Source organism: Cryptomeria japonica, chromosome 5, assembly GCF_030272615.1.
Source record: "Cryptomeria japonica chromosome 5, Sugi_1.0, whole genome shotgun sequence".
Taxonomy (NCBI): domain Eukaryota; kingdom Viridiplantae; phylum Streptophyta; class Pinopsida; order Cupressales; family Cupressaceae; genus Cryptomeria; species Cryptomeria japonica.
Window position 1 is genome coordinate 333,778,030 of NC_081409.1, and position 22,132 is coordinate 333,800,161.

The 22,132-nt window shown below is 37.4% G+C and overlaps 1 non-coding gene across 1 annotated transcript; it reads left to right on the forward strand.

Moving 5' to 3' along the window:
- The first annotated feature begins 448 nt into the window (after nucleotides 1-448).
- Nucleotides 449-520, forward strand: TRNAW-CCA (transfer RNA tryptophan (anticodon CCA)). Its single transcript has one exon. It is a non-coding gene; the product is annotated as a tRNA-Trp (tRNA).
- The last annotated feature ends 21,612 nt before the right edge of the window (nucleotides 521-22,132 follow it).

The window sequence follows — 22,132 nt, forward strand, 5'->3', positions numbered from 1 at the left end:
ATGAAACATGCAGGTTAGAGCAATAGCGGACACTTAAATCACACACACTAAGCTTTGATTTCTAGGCTTAAAAGTGTTAAAACACTCACAATTGAATAACATTCTCTAGCCTTAATATGTTGCTTAATGTGTATGATTTAAGACTGACCAAAAAATAGATCATGATTTACACCCTAAATATTACTTATTAACTTTTATGTATTCTTTTTAGATTTTTACAATTTAGTTGAACATTTTCCAATTTGATTTTTGACATTATATGTGGTAGTTTGTCATGCCTTAGTTTGTCTACCAACAGTAATAACAGGTATTAGCACGTATTTTAAAGTTGGAGCTAAATATACCACAGTAATTTGGAGTATGCAGAAGCGAAAAGGAAGCACATCCAGGAATTTAGATACGTTCTTCTTTTCTTATAAAAATGTGTACTACAAGATTAAAATCAAGTGGATCTGTGGCGCAATGGTAGTGCGTCTGACTCCAGATCAGAAGGTTGCGTGTTCGATTCACGTCAGGTTCATTTTTTTCTGAAAAAAATAAAATTTAGCAGGCTCCAACTTCGTTGAAATTATAATTCATATCATTTGAAATTATAGTTCATATCATTTGGCATAATTTTCTGTTGAACTTCGATTTGAATACAAACACAAATTTCTGCATAACTGTTTTATATTTCGCGTCAATTAACTGAGTGTTTGATCCGGTGTACAATTTTACCGGAAAGGAGAAAAAAAAGTGATGCCAATGTTGTTTTACTAGAATTTGATTCTGCCTTTAGACGATTTGTTAGTGCGATTCTACGACTTCCAAGGAACAAATAAGGTGCGGCTGTTGTCATAGAACTTATTGAATTTAAGGGCATATACCCGCAAGATTAAAATTTATGCTTTCATCAGGTCCATGTGGCATTGTGTATCTGTCTATTTCTTAAAGTTGATCTTTCGTTGAGTAGTAATTATTGATCATATTTTAATAGTTGTTTACGGATTAGTTGTGTATCTGTTTATTTGTATTACAAGGAGGTGCAAGGATTATGCTGATAGAAAAGTATTTATAAGTTTAAATACAATGATGCAAACAATTAAAAAATTAGAAGTGGAGATAGTTATACTGATATTTGTTTTCCCCACAAAGTAGCATATTTTGAAAGAGAAATAGTGAGAGCATTTACATACAATCGTTTTTGAGACATTAAAAGAATATCAATATTACACATTTGGTCATAGTGAATGAAAATAATTTTTTTTTTGAGAAATTCAATTTTTTAGATTTTTTATTTGATTATTCCTCGTGCTTGTACAAAATGAGCTTGAGAAAATCTTTTTGGTTATTCTTTGATTTTGTTCTCCACATCGAAACAAGAAGTTAGTGGATCTTTAGGAGGAATGCATGTACGTGTTATGTAAAAGGTAATAAATGTAGAAATGTGAAAGTTTGTGAATTAAGTAAAGGAAGCATTAATTATTTGACATAGAAATTCAAAATTTTGTACCTTTAGTCATTACAATGAGAACTAATGTAGACGAGACTTCTCCTTTTTCTTGATAATTGTGTATGGATTGTTTTTTCATCTATCGATCAAAGGAGAATGGTGGTTCTATACAAAGGTCTTTTATTGATTTAACTCTTGATACAACTGTAAAAGTTAACCCTTGTCTTTCTATATTACCTATATCAATTGTTGCTTTGGGTAGCGTAAATCCCTGTGATTTATGTATGGTGATTGCCCATTCAATGGCTAGTGGTATTTTTCTATGGTTCCCTAGTGATATGGATGTTATAAGTATACTTTTTTTATCATCTTGGTTCCAAGGTGGGCCATTATAATTATCAAATCGAACAACTACATATAGAGGTAAATCTGGGGGTTTAGAGCCAATTGTTTATATAATATCTAGCACCTCTCCAAGTGACCCATTGACAAACCCTGCTTGAATCCATAGGTTTGTTGTTAACATTGTTCATTGGCCCCTACATAGTAGGAGTTCTTTTGGAAGTTGGTCAGCATCATTATTAGCGCTTGGTTTAATGTGTGTGTTTTCGCTAGACTAAGTGCAATAGGAAGATTCAATAGTTTAAGCATTTTTTGTTGTGTGTCCTCACTAAATCATTGGTAGAATATAGGTGCATTGATTGATCAAATTCATTTTGTTCATCAGGACACAGTGATTTGTTTGTGTGGTTCATTAGTAGTTCCCAATCTTGTTAAGTTTGTTCTGCATCACGCATGTTTTGTAATATTTGGCGAAAGTCAGTTTGATTTTGAGTGTCACCTTGTTGATGAAATATTATCTTTAATGTAACAATTGTAGTGAATTGTTCCCATAGGAATTTGACATTTGAGTGTGATACATAGATAGGTGGTAGTTGTGCCAAGTCACCAACAAGAATGATAGATGTCCCACTAAAGCACGTGTTGTTGGTGGGGGAAAGCTTCACACAATCTACTATCTATTTTCAATAGTAACTTCGGTCCTATGAAGCTCATCTCGTCAACAAGGACGTATTTTATGTGTCTCATCTCTTCCTGAAATACTAACAACAACTGTCCTTTTAATGGTTGCATTTCTTTTATTGAAATCTTAAGGGCGAAATGTATAGTCGAGGCATGTATGTTGAATGCTACAATTCCTGTAGGAGAAACAACAAGTAGCGTGTTATATTTTTTTGATGCTAAACTCCAAAGTGCATGTCTAATGCAATGTATCGGGTAGGATTTTCCTATCCCTATTGTTCCTTGTATGATCATGTGCAATGATTTCCTAGAGGAATTATCATTATAATGTTCTTTAATGATGGTAAGTGCTAGTTCTTGTTTGGAAGACAATGGATATGGTGGATCATTAAGTTGTAATGTGTATTGTTCATCTTGTTGGGACATCTTGTTTGTTCTTATGAAATGTTCTATAGTGTCATGTAAATGTGGAGGAATAGAAGATTCATCCCATCTATTCATATTATCAAAGTCATGTCTACCAAGCATTTCAAGGACATTTAGATCATAAATGATATCAAATGAACACCAAAGATAATTATCTAAATTTAAATTTAATTTTTTTGTACAATTATATGTTCAAATTTGTATACCAAGAAAAAAACAAATGTCAAATAATAAAATAACAAGAACATCCTATCATGAGGTTAAGATCTTGTTATATGTGTGTGTGTGTGTGTGTGTGTGTGTGTGTGTGTGTGTGTGTGTGTATTTGTATCTATATATATGTATGTGTATATATATGTATGTATATGTATATACATATATATGTATATACATACATATGTATATATATACGTATATACATATATATATATGTATATATACATACATATATATATATACATATGTATATATATATATATATAGATATAGATACAGATACAGATACATACATATACATACATATATGTATATATGTATATGTATGTATCTGTATATATGTATATATACACATATATACACACATATATACACACATATATATACACATATAGATATATATACACACAACCATATATGTATATACATATACATATATATATTTATACATATATATATGCAAATATATGTATACATATATATATACACACACATATATGTGTGTGTGTGTGTGTGTGTGTGTGTGTGTATCTATATATTTATATTTATATATATAGACACACACACACACACACACACATATATATAGATGTGTATATATATAAGTTTAAGTTACCTAATCATATGTATTATTGTAAACTTAGCCTTAATAATAATTATAACCATAACACTAAATGTAATCTAGTTCTAATTGTAACCATAGTTCCAATCATAATTCTAATGTAATCTTGATCTTATTTTTCTCTTAATCCTATTTTTTCTCATAACTCTTAATTGTAACCTAAAATAATTTTCATAAAATTGTAGTGGTATTTTTTCAATTAAATAGCTATTATTTTAAGAAAAATAAAAAATAAATGTGACTTATGCACTCCAAAATAAAATTTACATTTAAAATACATTTAACTTTTAGACTACTTCTAGTTGTAGTCTAAAATAATTTTCATAAAATTGTAATTGAATTTTTTCACTTAAATTAACTATTATTTTAAGAAAAATAAAAAATGTGACTTCTCCACTCCAAAATTAAATTTACATTTTAAATATATATAATTTCTAACCTATGAAATAATTTTTATTAAATTGTAATTTAATTTTTTCACTAAAATAACTATTATTTCAAGAAAAATAAAAAAATATAACTTATGCATTCCAAAATAAATTTTATATCTAAAGTAAAAATTATATATATGTCAATTTAAGCTAAACAAATATAAAGTCCAATGCTTAGTAATACCAAAATATGATAGGATTCATTGGGTTAAAGAAAAAACTTTTTCAGTAGATGGACAATCTAGCTAATGATCTTTAAAATACCTAAATTAGTCCCAGTCAAACCGTCTATATAACTGTATCATATGGTTACCTAACCTAGGAAGAAGAATGTCACACTAATGATCTATTATCTAAATGAAAGTGATGCTCTGCAAAATGGGGTTATGCTAGACAAAAACCTGTGGTCGTATAACACATAAGAAACACAATAAACCAAGAGAAATGTTAGTGTTAATCAACCAAAGACTAATCTAAGCAGGAATACCAAGAGAGACACTAAAAACGGAGTAAAACATTTAACTATGAAAATAAATGCAAGAAGACATCTCCAAATGTCTTCTACCATGCTTGTAGCTCCTCCTCCCTTGTTCCTCTCCTCTCCAAGTTTCCAAACGAGTGTAGCTCTCAGCAGCTTTTTGCACTATGGATGTCTTATGAAGTTTCAAGATTGAAATGCTTTAAACTATGCTATGCAAGTGTAAAACAAACTAATTAGATATGCTATGAAATGAACTAAGATTTATTTTAGTCCAAAATGATAATATATTAGTGATTTATGCTAAAATGCTCTTTAAAATTGACTATAGATTAAATGCATACAATTTTTCAGGATCTGGATTATGAAGAAATGGGATCTATTTATAGGAAAAATGGAGCAATGGATGGTTGAGATTGATTAATCTCAACAAAGGTCAGGATTGAAGGGCTAATGATCCATGTGAGGACTTTCAACCCAATCCCAGGATGACAAGTGTCAACATGAGAGGGGTTGAGGGGAGAGGGAAGAAGCATTAAATGCTTGATATGACCTGAGGGTTAACTTGAGAGATAAGGTTAAGGTTGAGTTGAGTGAATATATTCATTATTCAAAGAATAATGCTTCTATCCAATGGATAAACTCTTGTGCAAAAGTTAGAGAGATAACCATGGTCAAAGCAATAAATGCTTGAGGAGACACTTGGGTCACATGAGGGTTGAGTTAGGGGTTTAAAGTCCCTAACCATGGGTGCAAGTGGAATTAACCATAAATGGTCATGTAAGAGTCATTAGTGGTTTGGAAGACTTTAGAGGTTAGCTTGTTGGACACATAAAACATTAAATGCTTTTCAAAGACTTTGGAGTCTTTGAGAAGTGACTTCAAGTTGCTTAGGAATGTGACAATAATTAGGGGATGGATTAGGCTAATTAGGAAGGGGTTAGAAGAATCTAGAAGGGGATTAGGATTTGCAAGTGGGTTTGGTGGGTGAGGGAAAATAAGATTTTTATTAAAATAAAATTCATTTATTTCAACAAATAGGTGCAACTTGCATTTTTAGGAGAATGCAAGTGGGGGGGATTTAATGATTTAAATAAATGTTTTAATTATTTATTTAAAAAAGGAAAGGGGATTAAATTAAATAAATAAGATTTATTCATTTAATTGACTGTGAATTTTGGTTTAATGAATTAATTAAAATAAATTGAATAATCTATTTAATTAATAGAAGAATGTTTGAAGATGAATTAATTAAATGTTAATTTAATTAACTATTGGTTAGTGGGTTTTTTAATCAAATAAATAGTAAATATTCATTTAATTAAACTGGACAGATTTACGTGACTACATTTGCCCCTCTTTGAGAGGGTGCGGTTTATTGTGTCATTTCAAAGACAGAAAAATAGGTGTGAAGAAATATGCCCCATAAATGTTAATTTAATGGGTGGTATGCCCCCTCGAGAGACGGGCCAAAAATTTTGAAAAATTGGGCGATCTCTCGAAAAAGAACAAGAAGTGGAGGGGAGGTAGAATAGAAGAAATTAGCAATAACGGGGAAAGAATGGGAGAAAACGGAGTGAAATAGAAAAATAACAAGCTAGTGAGTACCTTTAGGTCAGGCAAAATATACGGTGCAAATGTGGTGTGTGCTTTTGATTGATACTGTACAATTGATCAAAATTGGTTGGACAATCTGGTGCAATTGGTTTAATTGCCCCGGTCGAGTCAAAGCATGACAGTTGATGTCAGTTGTTCGCTTGGACAGAATAAAGTCTGAGTAAGTGAATCAAAGTGACCTAATGGTGACTTAGACAATTGATGCAATTGCTCGATGAAGTCAAGGTATTTGAAGCAAAATACTCATTGAAACTTAGACAATTGATGTAATTGTCCATTATGATTGTGTTTGATTGGTTGATCAATTGATAGTGTGTGCGTGTGATGGATGGTTGTGGGGAATCATGGAAGCCCCATTGAGACTAGGTCATTATGATAAATTCCTGTTGTAGTCTAGGTTTGCCATGATCGATTACCTGTTGAGACCCGAAGAGATTTGATCAAAGTATTTGTTGATAGTCTAGGTGTGTGGGAGTCGATGTTCCTGTGCAGATAGAGTAAATTGCTTGATTTAGAGGATGAATTAGGATGGGAAACGCAGTCCCTCATGGTAGAGATGGATGGTGATGAATAAGGCTTGATTGGGTTGAAGGGAAACGATGAAAGGATTATGATGATGTTGATGATCAAGATAGGGAGGGTGAGTGGGGTTTCAATGTTAGATAGAAGATATGGAGGACCTATTCCTATGAAAAAAGAGTGAAATAGAGTATGCACCCATTGTCATGACTATGTATGAATGATATGCAGCTATATATGAATGTATGGATGGATGGAATGCAACAGAATGCAATATATACAGATGAGATGGAATGATGATCCATGGTGCTTTATTTTCATCATTGAGCATGGTAGTATCAATCTTGGATGAGGTAGTAGGAACCAAGGACGGAGCATTGTACCTGCAAACAAGCAACATAAATAAAGAATAAAGAATAAAGAATATGGACCCTCCATAATGGTTCATTGTAATGCCTCGCCAGGAACCTCAAAGGAAAACCCACAACAAAGGTGAAACAATTTTTTTTTTTAAAGTATAAACATCATAAGTGCATTTACACAACATGCATGATAACACAAGCAGAAGACTTACACCAGAAATCCTTAAGGGTTACCAACGAAGAATTAACTTCAAGAATAACTTCCACAGAAGCATAAATCGACATATGCATCATTAACTCAATGATCACAAGAAGCCATAAACAAATAAAGATTCATCATAGAAAGATTGAAAGGATTACAACATAATTTCCACTTCAATAGACATTTACTAACATCATCAAGGAAACTAATAAAAACATCCAAACATAGGATTACATTGCTCTTCCAATACATAGCTTCTCGATAAACATAAAGGATAGATCCCATCCAATTACAAGTTACATAAGATCAATATTACAATGATACAATGACCACATAGGTCTACCAATACCAATAATCTTCAAAACATGAGATGAAGCATGAGTCACGAACCACATGAACACCTGCAAACCAATCCTCACATGAAGGCACAAATCCGAACATCTGATGGGAAGTAGCACTACCACCCGATCATGTAATTCCCAAATGGAATCACCCCACCGTGCTAGGAGATAGCTGAGGACCCTCAAACAAGCATAAGCATGACATGGTCGACAAAACAATACGACTCCATGACAGCACAATAAGACTCCACAAGAATCTAGGTGACTCAACTTCACAAACACAAGTGAACTGACATCACAAAACAAAAGTGAACCAAATGAGAGAGTGTCATTGCATAGCTTAAGATGGTTACCCTGGTACAACCTCCATAGGTCCTGGCTCACTGTCCTGGTAACCTCTCCCAACCGTCCGGTTCCAACTAAGTCTCATGCGGACCCTACCAGCCTTTCGTGAAGACAAGGTGCTTGGTTTTCCATTCCAAGCCTTCTCACAACATTATGAGCCCTGTACTAGCACTCACCTATGTACAAGGTACAATTATCTTTATTAATGTTATGATACTACCCACCTAATCAATTCATTAGATTATCACTTATTATCTGACTTTCGCAGGGGTAACCTACTCAAAAGCCACTCTCCCAAAGGACACTAAACAAACAAGGTCACTCCCCGAGGACCCTATGGCGAAGCAGACAGCCATAACACCACTTTCAGAAATAAGTGGTCAAACAAGGACATACTGACTCTTGGCTAACCATAAGGCAAAGACACTACATGGTTATGACAACAAAGCCAACATATATCACTTGGTCAAAGGTACCAATTACACCACCACAGGATGACTGAACCACATAACAAAATATCACAATAAACACTTGCAAGGACAACTAAATGCATCAAATCCTTCCTCAGACAATCTTTGAAAATATCAGCATCATAAACACTTGCAACATCATTGATTGAAAATTAAATAAAACACTCCTTTCCAGCAATCTCATCTAATCAATTTCCAAATCAATATTCCAAATATACCCATTTGAATCTCTAATTCATGCCTTAATTTTCATTGATAAATTTATTAACCACATAATAAAAAATCACAAGAAAATCACATTACATCACGCAAAACCACTTTAAACATTTCATTTATAAAATTTAAGTTCTTAACACAAACTAGTTTGGAGACCTGTGAGGGCTCAAAACCAAGCAAGGGTCAAACCAATCCGCGGTTGTGTTGCTGTCGGGACAACAGACACCACTTACCAGTAGTGTTGCTACCACTGGTAACACTGTCGCTACCAACTGGTAACACCACCACTACCAACCAGTAACACTTACCACTTCGAACATTCCATTTCCAAAATTATTTCACGGGCACACACATACAGTGCCAATTTCCAAAGTTTCAAAGAAAAGTTTACCAACAAGGTAAATGGGGAAATAAACACACTAGAAAGAATAGCTAGCCAAATCATGATAGAATAGAAACAAGGATGCACCCAACAAGCCCAATCTAAAATTCTTTGTTTCAAAAGAAGAGGTAAAGCAAGAAATTGATTTCCAAGAACAAAACACACAGTAGATAGAGAAATGAACCATTTCTTTCCTAAAAGCAACCATATGATATAGATTTCACAAAACCAGCAGTAATAAACACTAATTCTTCCATTTCAATTATTCCACAAACATCTACAAGAAGATTGTATAAATTTCCATGCACAGGAAGCAAACTAAAAATTACAAAACAAATTCAAAACAAGAAGGAAACCTCCAACCCTGAAGCAATTAGCAAGAAAAGAGATGAAGAACAACCAATCTTGCAACCAGGTCAAATTTACAGCTCCTCTAGGAAGTTTTTCCAGAAATTTCTCTCCAAAAATCCTCTTCTTTTCCTACCGTGAATGCTCAGAATGGATGCCCAAAAATATCTTGTAACCCAAGCTTCTAGGTTAAAGTTTTTTCATCCAATCAAATTTAAATATTTTAAAACTAAAAGGCAATCAGATTTATTTATTTCCCCAGAAAAATAATAATTCTTTCCAATGATTAAATTAAAAAGGTCAAATGGAAAATTAAAAAGGAAAGCTTTTATTTATTTCTTTTTCCATTAATACTTCCTTCAACATAAGCATTTAACCTTTTTAAATGGCTAGGCAATTTATTTATTTCACAAAATACATTATGCAGCTTACACAATAAATTATGCCATTTAACCATTTAATCTAGCAATCATTAATTTAAAAAAATCAATAATCACAAAGCATATTAATTAAATGATTACGCCAATACAAGATAGCATCATCCATTTAAATTAAATAACCATTTAAATAAACAGAAACACGCAAAACCAAGACAAATCAAATTATGACTCAAATGACCAAACCAAACACTATGACTTGCATAACAGCCAAACGGGGAAACACAACCGACTAACAACACTCATACGAGTGTAACTGTAGTCAAGCTAGGGTACAACAACTATCTCCTCCACTCCCATCGGATATATAAAGCATGCTCAAACCCATGAAACCAGGTGGAGTCAATACCCCGTACCTACCCAGTACTAGTACCCGCAATGTCCTACACCAAAGAACCACACGTGCATATAGACCAATATATATAAATACAGACACGACACACACACCGATTAAGGAGAATCGTGATGTTCCCTATCTCACCGGAGTGAGTGAAGGAAAATCATCCCCTCCCATCCCAATACATTTTCAAACACGCAACATATAAAAATGAAAAGCAATATAAGGGAAAAAAGTCAGTCCATGATAATGATCCATAAAATAACATTAATCATAAGCACTGAGATACTGCATAAAAATCATAAACCATAACTCCAGATAAAGCATGAAATAACATCACATAATATCTAAATCAAAATACAATAATGTTCCTCAGAACAGTCACTGAAGTAACTCAAAACATACAAATGAGGTTGATCGAGGAGGGGTACAACATCCTCCCCCCCAAGCCTAGGCTTACTCCTGGAAGCCTAAAACAAAAAAGAATAAAGCTCTCTCATCTTAGCTGCATCTTCCCAAGTCACAGAGGACTCATCACTGGGGTCCCATAGGACTGTTACCTGCTCGAGGGTACGACCCCTGAGGGTCAAATCCCAATGTTGAAGAATGTGCACGGGCTCCATGGAAAGCTGCCCGTCCTCGACCTGCAAAACGTTCCAATCAAGAACATGGGTCACATCACAATAATAAGGATGAAGAACAGAAACATCAAAGACATCATGGATGCGAGATAGACTCGGCAGCAAGGCAAGACGGTAGGCAATAGGTCCTATCCTCCCAAGGATCTCAAAAGGGCCTACAAAATGAGGCGCCAACTTAGAACCCTTTCCATAACGGACCGGACTCTTCCGCAGACGCACTCTCAGGAACACATGGTCGCCAATCGAAAACTGGCGATTGACTATATGAGCATTCGCATACTTCTTCTCCCTATCCTGGGCAACAACCAAATGCCCATGAATTTGCTCAACCTGTTGCTCCATCTCATGAAGCAAATTTGGGCCTAAACACACCCTATCCTCCAACCAATCCCAACTCAACGGAGTATAGCAAGGATGACCATACAGTGCCTAGAAGGGCGACATGCTTATAGAGCTCTGATATACGTTATTATAAGCAAACTCCATAAGGCAAAGATATTACTCCCAACGTGACTGTTGATCCATAACATACATGCGAAGCATGTCCTCCAAAACCTGATTCACACGCTTAGTCTAACCATCGATCTCTAGGTGATAAGCTGAGCTAAAGTTCAGCTGGGTCCCCAAAGCATGCTGAAGTGAGGTCCACAAGGCCGATTGAAAGACAGGGTCTCTATCATAAATGATCATCCTTGGGATCCCATGCAACCTCACCACATCTTTCAAGAAGACTCATGCCACCACTAATGTAGTATAAGAAGATCAAATAGGAAAAAAATGAGCAACTTTGGTCAATCTATCAACAATGACCATGATGGCATCATGACGATGTGAAGAAATAGGCAACCCTACTATGAAATCCATGGAAATGATATCCCATTTCCAATATGGTATCAAATTTGGCTATAAAAGCCCTGCAGGGTGCTGATGCTCCACCTTCACCCGCTAACATTCCAAGCACTTGGACACAAAATCAGCAATGTCACATTTCATACTAGCCCAATGATATATCTGTCTAAGATCTGCGTGCATCTTCTTGACACGAGGGTGTGTCAAATAAGGTGCGCGATGGGCCTCAGTCATGATCAAAACGCGAAGACCCTCCAAAGGAGGTACATAGATCTGTCCAAGATGTCTAAGAAGACCACCTGACTCAAGAGTATGTCCAGAATATCTACCCTCCAATGGTCTTCCAGACTCCACCACGGCTCTAACATCCTGATACCAGGTGTCCTGAGGAAGAACTCCAAGAATTCTCTCACTTAAGTCCACACCAAGGGACAATGCTGCAACCTCATGCCGCCTACGGCTCAAAGCATCTGCCACTACATTCTCTTTCCCCTGAATATAATGAACCTCAAAATCATACTTGCTAAGGAATTCCATCCATCTTCGCTGTCGAGCATTCAAGTTTGGCTGCGTGAAAAAATACTGCAAACTGTGGTGATCACTATGTAGCTCAAACCGACACCCCAACATGAAATGTCTCCAACGAACCAATGCATGCACTACAACTACCAACTCTAAGTCATGAACTGGATAGTTCAACTCATGATCCTTGAGTTTGCGAGACTCATAGGCAACCACATGTCCATCTTGAATAAGCACCGCACCTATACCTTCTAAAGAGGCATCTGTGCACACCATGAAATCTCTGGATGGGTCAGGAACTGCCAAAATCGGAGCACTAACAAGGAGTTCCTTCAAGGTATGAAAAGCCAATTTGCACTACTCTGACCAAACAAACTTCTTCCCTTTCCTCTGAAGATAAGTAATCGGATGGCCTATCCGAGAAAAGCTCTGAACAAAGCAACGGTAATATCCAACCAAACCCATGAAACTTCAAACTTTAGAAACATTGGTCGACGCTGGCCAATCCGCAATGGCTTGGATCTTAGAAGGATCCACGGATACACCTTCTCCTGAAACTATATGACCAAGATAGCCCACCTCTGACTGGAAGAAATCACACTTTACCAAATTCGCAAAAGGTTGTTTCTCCCTCAAGCACAACAATACCTGACACAAGTGACCCTCATGTTCTTCCATGGATCTAGAATAAATCAATATGTCATCCAAGAACATAAGAACAAAGTGGTTAAGGTAGGTGTGAAAAACCCCATTCATAAGACTCATGAACACGGAAGGCGCGTTCATCAACCCAAATGGCACCATAGTGAACTCATAGTGACCATAACGAGTACGAAACATCATCTTATGAATGTCTGCATCATGAATGTGCAACTGATGATACCCAGACTTCAAGTCTATCTTAGAGAACACCTTGGCTCCCTTCACCTGATCAAAGAGATCATCAATCCAAGGCAACGGATATCAGTTCCGGATGGTTACCTTATTCAACTGTCAATATCAATGCATAATCGAAGAGAACCATCCTTCTTCTTGGCGAAGATAACCGGCGCACCCCAAGGAGAAACACTAGGGTGAATGAATCCCTTGGCCAACAACTCCTCAACTTGCAACTTAAACTCACTCAACTCCTAAGTAGTCATCCAATATGGTGCTCTCGAAATAGGTTCTGCACTAGGAACCAAGTCAATGCAAAAATCTATGTCTCGTTTCGGAGGCATACTAGAAATATCCAAAGGAAACACATCCTCATACTCTTGAAGAATAGGGTGACCATCAAGAGAGATTTCTTGACTCTCTCCCTCATCCACATCCTCAAGAGAAACAGCAAAAAGCTGACACCTTTGACACATGCACCACCTAAGTTGCATAGCGGAAATCATACGTAAGGATATCGATCACTAAACTCCAACGATCCCCACTCTCCTACCAAGGTCATCTACACACTCTACTGTCTTTTGATGACAGTCTACATGAGCGCTATGAGATGATAACCAATCCATCCCCAACACAACTCCATAAGACCCCAAAGGAATGACTCAAAGGTCCACTGAAGTGACAAAAGGTCCTAGGTCCAACTCACAACTGGGAAGGAAGGCATCTACAAACACTCACACACCAGTAGCCAATTCTACTTGCCACCTATCTGCCTGCCTAGCAAACATGAGCCCGCACCGCTCCACAATGGATGAAGAAATAAAAGAATCTGAAGCACCGGAATCAAAAAGTACAGAGATAGGGGTACCACGCAACACACCTGTGGTCTCAATCATAGTACTATGATGCTCAGCCTAGTGGTCATCCACCACTACAAAAACTCTATGGGATCTACTACCTACATCCCCCACTATCGTCTTTGATGCGGCTGGCCTTTGACTAACCGACTGATGCAAACGTCAAGGACACAGAGCGGCCTTGTGGCCAAACTGACCACAAGTGAAGCAAGCTCCACTACCAGGTCTTCTACTTCCAGATGGTCCACTAGACTACCAAAAGTTCTCCCCACTAGGGGCCTGAGATGCTCCCTAAGGAGACTGCCCTGGAAAGGTCTGCCTACCCTTCTTCTAGAACCTTCTCTTTTGAACCTGAGAGTTGCCACCTTGCTAGCCCTGAGACTACTTCGATCTCAGTGGCTGCTACTGCTGCTGTCCACCCTTGGCGGGTGCTTGAGGACCCCTAAAAGGTGCAGTAGTATGGGACTGATTCCCTCTACCTCTAGATCCATTGAAAGGATCACTCCCCATCTGAACTCCAGACTAGCCGCCATGAGCATGGCTAAGGTTCTACTCTACCAACCTGTCTTTCGCCATGACTACCTCTACTGAAGTAGGCTCAAAAACTCTCACTCCTCCACTAATGCAGTCATTAAGACCCCTCAAGAAGTGCTGCACAAGCATAGCCTCATCACTGTCGATCCTAGCATACTGTTTGAGCTCATAGAACTTGTGCTCAAACTGATCCACTGACAACCCAAACTGGCGTAGAGCATAGAACTCATCTGCTTGTGACTACCTCCACTGGGGTGAGAGGAATCATGCCCTGAACCTCTCCAAAAAGATCTCCCAAGATGCGGTGTTAATGCTCACATCGATCCTCTCCTCCTCTAACCTCCACCATATAGACATGAAGCTCTAGAGATGCACGATCGCACATCTCACCTTGGTGTTGCTACAATAAGGATACATAGCAAAACACCAGTCTAAACTGATAAGCCAAGTCTCAGCCTCAAGACCGATACCTTTTCCATCAAAGAAGGGAGGATTGGACCTCATCAAGTCCCTCATGTGCCCCAAGATAGCTGGATCCAGGTCCCTTGGGACCTCTCTCCTTCTAGGAGATCTCTCTCTCTCTCTCTGGAAATTGCTGAAGCGGTTCCTCTACCCGGCCATGGTTGGGTTGATCCACCTCGAGTCTGGGGCCTAGTCTAGCTAGCACCTCATGAAACATCTGACGCAGCTCCTCCCTTTCGGGAACCTGCTCTACTGAAGGTGGTTCCTCCTGATGAATCGACTGATCCCTGTCCACACTCGCATGAATGGGTGGAGGCGAAGGACTATGGTGGTCGAAACCTCGACGCCTTCCTCCTCCTCTGCCTCTGGTGCGGCCACCAACATGACCACCTCCCTTGGCTTTCCTAGCCATGACCTAACATTGCACAAGAGAAAAAAGGTTCATATCAAAGGCAAAGAAAGACACAAGGAAGTCACACCACAAGACCTACACAAAAAGGTCAAGGCAAATGGGCTCACTACAAACCTAGAGTACCCAGTGTTGAAACATGGGCTTTGATACCAAATGTAATGCCTCGCCAGGAACCCCAAAGGAAAACCCACAACAAGGGTGAAACAATTTTTTTTTTTAAAAGTATAAACATCATAAGTGCATTTACACAACATGCATGATAAGACAAGTAGAAGACTTACACCAAAAATCCTTAAGGGTTACCAACGAAGAATTAATTTCAAGAATAACTTCCACAAAAGCATAAATACACATATGCATCATTAACTCAATGATCACAAGAAGCCATAAGAAAATAATTAAGATTCATCATAGAAAGATTGAAAGGATTACAACATAATTTCCACTTCAATAGACATTTACTAACATCATCAAGGAAACTGATAAAAACATCCAACATAGGATGACATTGCTCTTCCAATACATAGCTTCTCAATAAACATAAAGGATAGATCCCATCCAATTACAAGGTTACATAAGATCAATATTACAATGATACAATGACCACATAGGCCTACCAATACCAATAATCTTCAAAACATGAGATGAAGCATTAGTCGTGAACCACAGGAACACCTACAAACCAATCCTCGCATGAAGGCACAAATCTGAACATTCGATGGGAAGTGGCACTACCACTCGACCATGTAATTCCCAAATGGAATCACCCCACAATGCTAGGAGATAGCTGAGGACCCTCAAACAAGCATAAGCATGACATGGTCGACAAAACAATACGACTCCATGACAACACAATAAGACCCCACAAGAATCTAGGTGACTCAACTTCACAAACACAAGTGAACTGACATCACAAAACACAAGTGAACCAAATGAGAGAGTTTCATCACATAGCTTAAGATGGTTACCCTAGTATAGCCTCCATAGGTCCCAACTCACTGTCCTGGTAACCTCTCCCGACCGTCCGGTTCCAACTAAGTCTCATGCAGACCCTACCAGCCTTTCGTGAAGACAAGGTGGTTGGTTTTCCATTCCAGGCCTTCTCGCAATATTATGAGCCCTGTACTAGCACTCACCTATGCACAAGGTACAATTATCTTTATTAATGTTATGATACTACCCACCTAATCAATTCATTAGATTATCACTTATTATCTGACTTTCGCAGTGGTAACCTGCTCGGAAGCCACTCTCCCAAAGGACACTAAACAGACAAGGTCACTCCCCGAGGACCCTATGGTGAAGCAGACAGCCATAACACCACTTTTAGAAACAAGTGGTCAAACAAGGACATACTGACTCTTGGCTAACCATAAGGCAAAGACACTACATGGTTATGACAACAAAGCCAACATATATCACTTGGTCAAAGGTACCAATTACACCACCACAGGATGACTGAACCACAGAACAAAATATCACAATAAACACTTGCAAGGACAGCTAAATACATCAAATCTACCCTCAAACAATCTTTGAAAATATCAAAATCATAAACACTTGCAACATTATTGATTGAAAATTAAATAAAACACTCCTTTCCAGCAGTCACATCTAATCAATTTCCAAATCAATATTCCAAATATACCCATTTGAATCTCTAATTCATGCTTTAATTTTCATTGATAAATTTATTAACCACATAATAAAAAATCACAAGAAAATCACATTACATCACGCAAAACCACTTTAAACATTCCATTTACAAAATTTAAGTTCTTAACACAAACTGGTTTGGAGACCTGTGAGGGCTCAAAACCAAGCGGGGGTCAAACCAATCCACGGTTGTGCTATTGTCGGGACAACAGACACCTTTTGCCGGTAGTACTGCTACCACTGCTAACATTGTTGCTACCAACTGGTAACACTACCACTACCAACTGGTAACACTTACCACTTCCAACCGGTAACACTTACCACTTTGAACCAGTAACACTTACCACTTCGAACTGGTAACACTTACTTCCAACCAGTAACACTTACCACTTCCAACATTCCATTTCCAGAATTATTTCATAGGCACACACATACAGTGCCAATTTCCAAAATTTCAAGGAAGAGTTTACCAACAAGGTAAATGGGGAAATACACACACTGGAAAGAATAGCTAGCTGAATCATGACAGAATAGAAACAAGGATGTACCTAGCAAGCCCAATCTAAAATTCTTTCTTTCAAAAGAAGAGGTAAAGCAAGAAATTGATTTCCAAGAACAAAACACACAACAGATACATAAATGAACCATTTCTTTCCTGAAAGCAACCATATGATATAGATTTCACAAAACTGGTAGTAATAAACACTAATTCTTTCATTTCAATTATTCCACAAACATCTACAGGAAGCAAACGGAAAATTACAAAACAAATTCAAAACAAGAAGGAAACCTCCAACCTTGAAGCAATTAGCAAGAAAAGAGATGAAGAACAACCAATCTTGCAGCCAAGTCAAATTTATTGCTCCTCCAGGAAGTTTTTCCAAAAATTTCTCTCGAAAAATCCTCTTCTTTTCCTGTCGTGAATGCCCAGAATGGATGCCCAAAAATATCTTTTAACCCAAGCTTCTAGGTTAAATTTTTTTCATCCAATCAAATTTAAATATTTTAAAACTAAAAGGCAATCAGATTTATTTCTTTCCGAAAAATAATAATAATTCTTTCCAATGATTAAATTAAAAAGGCCAAATGGAAAATTAAAAAGGAATACTTTTATTTATTTCTTTTTCCATTAATACCTCCTTAAACATAAGCATTTAACCTTTTTAAATGGCTAGGCAATTTATTTATTTCACAAAATACATTATGCAACTTACACAATAAATTACGTCATTTAACCATTTAATCTAGCAATCATTAATTTAAACAAGTCAATAATCACAAAGCATATTATATAAATGATTATGCCAACACAAGATAGCATCATCCATTTAAATTAAATAACCATTTAAATAAACAGAAACATGCAAAACCAAGACAGATCAAATTATGACTCAAATGACCAAACCAAACACTATGACTCACATAACAGCTAGACAGGGAAACACAACTGATTGACAACACTCATATGAGTGTAACTGCAGTCAAGCTAGGGTACAACAACTATCTCCTCCACTCCCATCGGATCTATAAGGCATGCTCAAACCCGTGAAACCAGGTGGAGTCAATACCCCGTACCTACCTGGTACTAGTACCTGCAATGTCCTGCACCAAGGAACCACACGTGCATATAGACCAATATATATAAATACAGACATGACATGCACATCGATGAAGGAGAATTGTGACGTTCCCTGTCTCACCGGAGCGAGCCCTCGCATCCCAATACACTTACTAACATGCAACATATAAAAACGCATAACAATAAAAGGGAAAAGTGTCAATCCATGATAATGATCCATAAAATAACATTAATCATAAGCACTGAGATACTGCATATAAATCATACACCATAACTCTAGATAAATCATGAAATAACATTGCATAATATCCAAATCAAAATAAAATAATGTTCCACAGAATAGTCACTGAAGTAACTCAAAACATACAAAAGAGGCTGATTGAGGAGGGGTACTACATTCATGCTCATATGATCGAGGTATATGTTGTAGTCAGCAAGCTGTAGTGATCTATGACTGTATTTTGCATATAATCACATAGCTTAGTGAACGTCCCACGTAGACACCATTAGTACATGCCCTAGAACTTCATTGGAATAATTTGCAGAAGATACATTAACAATGCTTAGGAACCATCTCGGCCACTCTAATCACTTGTGGATATCCTGGAGTAGCATAGGAACCTGATATAAATGAATAAATAACCTACAAATCAACCAAGTATTTGATAGCTTAACCATAATTTTCTTGTCAAAGAAAAATTGTATCATGTCTTTGTTTTGGGTAAGGAAGGATGCATCCTTGTTAAGACAATTGTGCATGTCGATGTTGATTTTTTGGTTGATGTGATAAGTGATCATTGTTTGAGTAACTCAAAATGTTTGCTTGGTGTCTGTTTGCGATTGTGTATGTACAATGTGTTGCCATGTTTTTTATTGACTTTTTTTGGATGTTTTTTTTTGTTTTTGGACTTTGTGATTGTTTTTGGTATTTTGGTAGACAGTTTTGAATGAAGAACTTAATGAATCATAAGTAATGCAGAAAATCCACTTCCATCAATAGGTTAAGAGCATTGCCCCCAGTTTATGCATGGCTATGAAAAAGCGAGATGCAAGACGCATGAAGTATTATCCTTGATTGCAGATCAATAACAAGCCATGGTGTGACTGATGGATGTGTGGATTCAATGAATGTGATCACAACAAGTCTAAAAGATAATGGATCCATAGCCTTTACGAGTGGTTCCTGTTTGCCAGGTTTTTACCATCGCACTTACCCAAGGTGCCACTAGAGTGGTTGTTCACCGTATGGATGCATGATTTTTCTTTACTATTTTGATTTTTTTGTATTTTCTTCAGGACATTTATCTGAATGTTTTTGGTGTGTTTTTGGTGTGTTTCTGGTATGTATGGGAGCCTGATGCTTTGCATAGCTTATGTATAAAATCTTTTGAGGTGCATGTTGTTGATTGGATCTGCTAGTGGTTCTCCTTCTGAAGTAGCCAACTGATATGGCCCGGACCCAAATACAATAGTGATAACATATGGACCCAACCAGTTTGATTCAAACTTTCCTTGATGTTCTATGTTGGGTTGGTTACAAGGATCCTCTCGAAGAACAAGATCACCTACCTCAAATGTACGAGGTCTAACTCAATGATTATAGCTTCTACTCATGCGTTGCTGATAGGATTTGAGGTGATTGTATGCAGTTTGTCACCTTTCATCAAGTAGTTCCAAGTCTTGGAGACGTGAGAGTCTATATGCTTCATCATCTATCAGATTATGTGAGGAAACCCAAAGACATGGTATCTCAACTTCAATAGGTAAGATAGCTTCGGCTCCATAGACCAGTGAGTAGGGAGTTGCACCTGTCAGGGTTCGAATACTAGTTCGATACGCCCATAGTGCTAGATTTAATTGAACATGCCAATCACGACTGGCATCATTGACTATCTTCTTGAGGATTCTTAATATGCTCTTGTTTGATGCTTCGGCCTGACCATTGCCTTGTGGGTAATAGTGAGTGGAAAAGCAGTGTTGGATGTGAAATTTCTCACAAAGCTCACAAACATCCTGATTTTTTAAAGGAATCCCGTTACCTATGATGATGGACATGGGTACACCATACTGGCAGATGATGTTATAAAGGATAAATGAGGCGATTTTCTTGTCAGTGACTTGGGTAATTGGAACAACTTTGATCCACTTTGTGAAATATTCGGTGGCGGTTATAATGAATTTATGGCCATTGGATGAAGATGGATGGATTTTACCCACAAGGTCAAGCCCCCATTGACAAAAGGGTCATGTTGTTGTGATTGGCTACAATTCAAGCTAGTGCATGTATCAGGTCCCCATGAACTTGGCATTTCTTGCATTTTCTGACAAAATAATAGGAATCTTTTTCCATGGATGACCAATAGTATCCAGTACGTATGATCTTCTTTGCTAAGGAAGGACTGCTTGAGTGAGTCCCACAAATTCCTTCATGGACCTCTTCCAAGGCCTTTATTGTCTCATCCTATTCCAAACATCGAAGGAGAGTACCATCAAGACTGCATCGGTATAGGGTTTCGGCAATGATGGTGTATCGAGCGGTTTGGTGAATGAAGGTTTTATGTTGGTTATTCGATTGGTTAGGAGGAAGTGTGTGATCACATAGATAGGTGTAAAACTTACCATACCATGGGGATTCAGAATCGACAAAGTGACATATCATCTCAGTTTCAGGGATATCATAAGCTGGAATCCAAAGTTGTTCTACCAAGAACTCATAGTGTGTTGAATTCGATGGAAGATCTAGGAGAGATGCAATAGTAACCATAGTGTTAGCAGCTCGATTCTGATCTCTAGGTATTTTCTCAAAGGTGATAGCAATAAATGATGCCTTTAATTTTTCCACCATTTGCTTGTACGACATGAGTTTGTCATCCTTGGTCTGATATTCGTCTATGGCTTGTCGAATGACCAGTTGGGAGTCACCATTTACTTGTATCTCTTTTAACTTTCATTGCACAGCTAATCGGAGTCCTGTGATCAAGGCTTCATACTCTGCTATGTTGTTTGTACATGGAAATGTGAGCCTGTAAGACTTCGGGATGTTGTCACCTTGAGGTGTGATAAACAAAATGCCTGCCCCCGAGCCATGTCTAGTGTATGAACCATCAAAGTATAGTTTCCATGGTTGTGCTGCTGTGATCATGAATATCTCCTCATACAGAAAATTGGAAATGAGAGGATGATCGCCTATGAGAGGTGCATCAGCCAACTGATCTACAATGACTTGACCTTTGATAGCCTTACGGTCCACATATTCGATGTCAAATTCACTTAAAATCATCACCCATTTGGCCAGACGGCCAGTCAATGTTGCTTTGCTGAGTAAGTACTTTAGTGGATCAATCTTAGCAATGAGTTGTACTTTATGTGTTAATAGGTAGTGCCTCAGCTTAGTGGCTACCAAGATTACTACTAGGCAAGCTCGCTCAATAGGTGTGTAATTGAGTTCATAGCCAACCAGTGGCGAGAGATGTAGTAAACAACACACTCTTTTCCTTCTGCATTATGTTGAGCCAATAGCACTCCTAATGTTGTATTTGT